Source organism: Macrobrachium nipponense, chromosome 45 (assembly GCF_015104395.2).
Source record: "Macrobrachium nipponense isolate FS-2020 chromosome 45, ASM1510439v2, whole genome shotgun sequence".
Lineage (NCBI taxonomy): Eukaryota > Metazoa > Arthropoda > Malacostraca > Decapoda > Palaemonidae > Macrobrachium > Macrobrachium nipponense.
This window is the reverse complement of record NC_061105.1, coordinates 4,799,358-4,806,857: the sequence shown is the minus strand read 5'-3', so window position 1 is coordinate 4,806,857 and position 7,500 is coordinate 4,799,358. Positions and strand designations below refer to the sequence as shown.

At 35.4% G+C, this 7,500-nt stretch overlaps 1 protein-coding gene across 1 annotated transcript in view; it reads left to right on the top strand.

Annotated features, from left to right (window-relative positions):
- The window catches only part of LOC135214064 (rap1 GTPase-activating protein 1-like), a 767,625-nt gene that overhangs the window by 626,614 nt on the left and 133,511 nt on the right, over positions 1–7,500 (top strand). The window lies entirely within an intron of this gene.

Sequence of the window (7,500 nt, the reverse complement as noted above, 5' to 3'; positions counted from 1 at the left end):
TTCTTTAGAAGTTGAGGCAGAAGCTTAATCTAAACATCTATATACTTGTCAGTTGTTAGCGTTTCATTTTGTGTATATACGGTATGCATTGTGTTGTGTTTTTTTTCCCATCACGGAGATTTTTTTTTTTTTTTTTTTGTTCGTTCGTCTAAATAGTTTTCAGTGAACCTGTACATATTTGTTTTATGTACGCTTTTGCTTGTGTAGTCGGTTTGTTACGTATATGTTCGACAGTAAATGTCCATTTGTACATACACACGAGAAGTCATATGAATGGTAGTAACTGCCAGTATATACGTGGGTGCAAAATTATGTAATATAATACGCACACTTGCAGGAAACGTTAATTACGGAATTGTTGACACTAATTCCTTCAAAGGAAGTTTTTTATGATGGTAATTGATAAGACCAAGAAATATAAAAAAATGAAAGGTTGGCACGTTTGAGTAAATTATTATTATTATGTCAGTTCTATCGGGTGGGTGTAGAGAATGGGGGACGAGTCGCATCAGTGATACTACTTACTTTAAGGGGAATGTGTCTTTTAAAAGAATGAATGTACATGAATATGTATACGTATATAAGCAATGTATATATTTGTATTTATACTGTCGTATTAGTTTTACTTACTAATGTAGCTTTTGAAAGTAGACTATTTACATCATCTGCAAAGACTAAAGTTCCCTTAAAAAGTAACAACGAGAGATGTAAAGTAATTATGTTATGGTTCTACTACTTTAGACTTACAAGTGGCAATTGAAAGTCGTGATGTGCCAAATAGAATATAAATTAATAATTATAGTAGGATCTTAGAGCAGGGTCTGAAGCTTCACGTTTATATATATATATATATATATATATATATATATATATATATATATATATATATATATATATATATATATATATATATATAAGCGAATACCACGGGAAATGATAGTCAGGAATATATATAAAACGTGAAGCTTCAGACCCTGCTCTAAGATCCTACTATAATTATTAATTTATATCTATTTGGCACATCACGACTTTCAATTGCCACTTGTAAGTCTAAAGTAGTAGAACCATAACATAATTACCTTACATCTCTCGTTGTTACTTTTAAGGGAACTTTAGTCTTTGCAGATGATGTAAATAGTCTACTTCAAAAGCTACATTAGTAAGTAAACTATACGACAGTATAAATACAAATATATACTTCTTATATACGTCTACATCATATACTTATATATATATATATATCTATATATATATATATATATATATATATATATATATATATATATATAATATATTCAGCAGAACAGTATCTGATGAAAGACTTCACCCTGGATGGGTGAGGATTGGACACCTGCCGATGCCCTCCATTCTCTCTCTCTCTCTCTCTCTCTCTCGTCTCTCTCCTCTCTCTTCTCTCTCGTCTCTCCTCTCTCTCTCTCTCTCAATTTTGCCTTTGCTGCATTGGAAATAATAGTAAGATATTTTTTATTAACTGTATGTTAGGATTTATATTGCTATTAATATCATCAGCATATTATATTCTATCTTCTTATTATTATTATTATTATTATTATTATTATTATATTATTATCATCCAGCCTTTCGTTATTTATGTGAGAACCAACATTCTTATCAACAAATAAACAGTGGGATCCGATCAGCTGTTCGAAGCATTACATGCGATTCGTTTTTGAAGGGGGGGGGGGGGGAGGGGGGGGGGATGGGGGTTGGAGGGGAGGCAGGTGTGCGGGCATGTGAAACAACACCCGAGTTGTTTTCCTTTAGGAAAAAATGCACAAGGTGCCATGTTTCACTACTTGTCCAGGGTGCCAGTGCTAAAAAAAAGGACCTTCCTTTTATGTCATCTGGACAAGGAGATCGTCATACCACAGGAAGGATGCTTAGAGCCCTCTCTCCTCTCATATTTACTCTTTTATCTTCTCCTGTAACCTTATTCTGTCACCTTCCTTAACTTCCTTCCCATTTCCTCCTGTTTCTCCTTCCTTCTCCGTCTTTTCTTTTCCTTTTGCTGACCTTTATCCATTCCTGTCCGCCATCCTTTCCTATTTGTTTAATCCCCCTTCCGTCCTTCCACTTCTCCTTTCTTTAACACTTTCCTCGTCTCCTTTACATTCTGTTTCCAACCATATCATTTACCCTCTCTTGCTTAACCTAATTTTTTTCTCATTCCCATTCTTTCCTCTTACCGGTTTCCTCATCTCTCTCTCTCTCTCTCTCTCTCTCTCTCTCTCTCTCTCTCTCTCTCTCTCTCTCTCTCTCTCCCCCCTCACGCAACAGGTGTCAGTGGGATTTATCTAAGATCGCTTGTCTGCTTGTCAAAGGGTCGTCTCAGATACAACAGGAAGAGCGGATTTGGCAAAGTGTGTGTGTGTTTTTTTTTTTTTTTCTCGTTCAGCTGAATGGATAGATTGGGTATTCATACTCTCTCTCTCCTCTCTCTCTCTCCTCTCATCTCTCTCTCTTCTTCTCCTCTCTCTCTCTCTCTCTCTCATTGCCATTTTTTATTTAAATGTATCTGATTCCCTGTGATTATTTTCTGTTCCTTTACTACTTTGCTGTATATAAATCTCTCTCTCTCTCTCTCCTCTCTCCTCATCCTCTCTCTCTCGTCTCTCTCTCTCTCTCATTGCCATTTTTTTTTTATTTAAATTTAATGTATCTGACTTCCCTGTGATTATTTTCTGTTCCTTTACTACGCTTTGTATTCCCCATCTCTCTCTCTCTCTCTCTCTCTCTCTCTCTCTCTCTCTCTCTCTCTCTCTCTCTCTCATTGCCATTTTTTATTTAAATGTATCTGATTCCCTGTGATTATTTTCTGTTCCTTTACTACGCTTTGTATATTAAATCTCTCTCTCTCTCTCTCTCTCTCTCTCTCTCTCTCTCTCTCTCTCTCTCTCTGCACCTGCTACGTCTATCGCTTCCTGAAAACGGCGTCTTGTGAGAGAGAGAGAGAGGGAGAGAGAGAGATACTTTTACACCCTCCTTCCCGTGTGTGCATTGTATAGCAGGGCGGGAATACCCACCCCACCACCCCTTCCTCCCCCCACTTCCACCCCCTACCTCCCACCCAACCACCAGGTCTCCATTCTTAATTCCTTAGCTACTGCAAAAGTATCGAATTTAGCGTCGCACCATCTCCATTGGCAATGCCTTCTTCTCTTCGTTTTCCCGTGAGAAAGAAGACAGTATTGGGGTCTCTCTCTCTCTCTCTCTCTCTCTCTCTCTCTCTCTCTCTCTCTCCTTTTGCTGTACTAAGATGATTATGATGATCGCTTTTGATATTATATTGTGGGATTAATGTCATGATTGCTAAAATCAACTTTTGTTATTATTATTATTATTATTATTATTATTATTATTATTCATTATTATTATTTTTTTATTATTATCATCATCATCTATTTTGGTTTGTTTAGTCTGTTTTGAGAGGCTGCTATATATAAGATACGAGTAATATCACGGTATTATTTGACTGGGTTAATATTTAATTATTAAAATAATAATATTATTAGTTATTATTACTATTATGTCATGATTGCTAAAATCAACTTTTGTTATTATTATTATTATTATTATTATTATTATTATTATTATTATTATTATTATTATTATTATCATCTATTTTGGTTTGTTTAGCTGTTTGAGAGGCTGCTATATATAAGATAACGAGTAATATCATCGGTATTATTTGACTGGGTTAATATTAATATTAAAATAATATTATTATTATTTATTATTACTATTATCATTATGCCGAAGTTTCTCCGGCGCAATCGAGTTTTCTGTGCAACGTATAACGCTGTATAAAGCCACCAGCTATGACCTGTAGCGTTTCAGTTGCTCACCAGATGTGGTAGAGTGAGGGTGCGTCCCATGCCTCCTGAAGTGCTGCCAGAAGCACGATCCATGGCTAACTTTATAACCTTGAATAAAATCAAAACTATTGAGGTTAGAGGGTTGCAATTTGGTATGTCTGATGATTGGAGGGTGGATGATCAACATCCCTATTTGCAGCCCTCTAGCCCCAGTAGATCTTTTAGATCTGAGGGCGGACAGAATAAAGAGCAGAGGAAGAGGAGGTAGTTAACAATCCTTAACTCGTTATGTTTATTTTTAGCCTCTCTCTCTCTCTCTCTCTCTCTCTCTCTCTCTCTCTCTCTCTCTCCTCTCTCTCTAAATCGTTCTTCGCGTCCTAACTCTCCGTCATTCAGTTCAAAGAATTTGCAAAGAAGTTCGGACGGAAATATACGTAGTTATTTTATATACGTCGAGACTTTGACCTTTCGTTCTGAGGGATTCATCTGACATTAACCGGATCCCAGGGAATTGCGCTGGTTACTTCTGCTGCGCGAACAGGATTATATATATATATATATATATATATATATATATATATATATATGTATATATATATATATATACATACATATATATATAATATATATATATATATATATATATATATATATATATATATATATATATATATATATATATATATATATATATATATATATATATATATATATATATATATATATATATATATATATATATATATATATATATATATATATATATATATATATATATATATATATATATATATGCACTCTTTCCAGATAAAGCTCAGGAAATACCTGTTGTGTTGCATTATTATTATTATTATTATTATTATTATTATTATATTATTATTATTTTATTATTATTATTATTAATTAATAATAATATTGTGAATTAACTTAATTAACTAGATTTCCTCCATTTCTGCATTGAGAAATTGATGCATATTCTCTCTCTCTCTCTCTCTCTCTCTCTCTCTCTCTCTCTCTCTGATATTGTGCAGGCAGTTAATGAAATTAAAAATGGAGCTGCTGCAGGGCCGGATGGAGTCCCTGCTATTTTGTTAAAGAAAGTAGTTCATTCTATCGCAAAGCCACTTGCAATATTATTAAGACAAAGTGTAGATACAGGCAAGATTTATGATGAGCACAAATTAGCATATATCACCCCTACTTTCAAAAGTGGATCAAGACTAGAGGGCAAAAGTAATTATAGGCCTGTGAGTCTAACATCACATATTATGAAAGTGTATGAAAGGGTAATGAAGAAAAATATTATGAAACATTTTAATAAAAAATAATTTGTTTAATATAGGACACACGGTTTCGTACCCGGAAAAAGTACACAAACCCAACTGTTAGTCCACCGTGAGAACATCAAAAATATGAAAAGCGGAAATGAAACAGATTGTGGTTTATCTAGACTTTGCAAAAGCTTTTGACAAAGTAGACCATAATATATTAGCAAAGAAAATTAGAAAACACAATATCGTAGATAAAGTAGGAAGATGGTTAAAAGAATTTTTACACAACAGAAAACAGATAGTTATTGCAAACGATGAGAAATCGGATGAAACCAAGGTAATATCCGGTGTGCCACAAGGTACGGTGCTAGCTGCAATATTGTTTGTTATTATGATTGAAGACATAGACAGTAATGTTAAGGATTCGGTAGTGAGTAGTTTCGCTGATGACACAAGAATAAGTAGAGAAATTACTTGTGATGAAGATAGGGAACGCTCTACAAAGAGACCTTAACAAAGTATATGATTGGGCAGAGGTAAATAGGATGGTATTTAACTCTGATAAATTTGAATCAATAAATTATGGAGACAGAGAAGGAAAGCTATATGCATATAGGGGACCTAATAATGAGACAATCACAAATAAGGAAGCAGTTAAAGACCTTGGTGTGATGATGAATAGGAACATGTTATGCATGATCAAATAGCCATTCTGTTGGCAAAATGTAAAGCAAAAATGGGAATGTTGTTACGGCACTTCAAAACAAGAAAAGCTGAAAACACATGATTATGCTTTATAAAACATATGTTCGTAAGTCCACTTGAAATATTGCAATATGATATGGTACCCACACTATCAAAAGGATATATTGCCCAAAAATAGAGAGTGTACAAAGTCCTTTACAGCTAGAATAGAAGAAGTTAAGGACCTAGACTACTGGGAAAGACTACAATCCTTAAAATTATATAGTCTAGAAAGGAGAAGAGAACGCTACATGATAATTCAGGCATGGAAACAGATAGAAGGAATAACAGAAAATATCATGGAACTAAAAATATCAGAAAGAGCAAGCAGAGGTAGATTAATAGTGCCCAAAACTATACCAGGAAAAATAAGGAAAGCACACAGAACATTAATCCACTACGCACCAGCATCGATAATGCAGCGTCTATTCAATGCGTTGCCAGCTCATCTGAGGAATATATCAGGAGTGAGCGTAGATGTGTTTAAGAATAAGCTCGACAAATATCTAAACTGCATCCCAGACCATCCAAGATTGGAAGATGCAAAATATACCGGAAGATGTACTAGCAACTCTCTGGTAGACATTAGAGGCGCCTCACACTGAGGGACCTGGGGCAACCCGAACGAACTGTAAGGTCTGTAAGGTCTGTAAGGTCTCTCTCTCTCTCTCTCTCTCTCTCTCTCTCTCTCTCTCTCTCTGCGTGGTCCTGTCTGCTCTTAGCCTTACAGTTTGGGATCCAAAGTTCGATCCACAAGCGAAGAGAGCAAACGACCTAAGTGGTGAATTATGTAGCTGTTAGCTAGGTGACTGTTGAGGGCCACACCTGAGAGAGAGAGAGAGAGAGAGAGAGAGAGAGAGAGAGAGAGAGAGCTAGCTCAGTCAAAAAAATGTATGCTATTGTCTCATGAAAAATGCTCAGGCCTCGACTAGGACAGTATCCCTTCCTCACCCCCACCTCTCTCTCTCTCTCTCTCTCTCTCTCTCTCTCTCTCTCTCTCTCTCTCTCTCTCATGCTTTCTTTCCTTTGCATGCATGAACGGTACAGGAGCCAGAGAGATGGATAGACTGAAAGTGTCCGTCGCCTGTCATCCCTTGAGAGAGAGAGAGAGAGAGAGAGAGAGAGAGAGAGAGAGAGAGAGAGAGAGAGAGAGAGGGCAAGAACAGCTGGTGGATACGTGGCACTCGAGACCTCGTTATAAGGGGCACCTTCCCGGATGTACTGCTGGTGTTGCCTTGGCGCTCCAAGTGCCACTTTGTTCAGGAGGGGGTCGGGGGGATATCGGTCTCAGTTTAATCTTATCTCTTCTATCGTGTTCGTTTTCGTCATCTTTTATCTTGGAGGATTTTGCTTCTTTTATTGTCTGTTGGTATCTATTTTTATTGTATTGTTTTTTCATTGATTTATTAGATTTTTCTGTAATTTTGTTCATCGTAAGAATGTATTATTAACACTGATTCTCTTCTTATTGTACTATATATATATATATATATATATATATATATATATATATATATATATATATATATATATCTATATATATATATGTAATCAAAGATCCTTATAGTTAAGATATTAAGTCTACGGGGTTTCAACTCCATGTTTGATTTAGCAGAATTTCTTAGAAATGAAAATGCAAGTCGACAGAA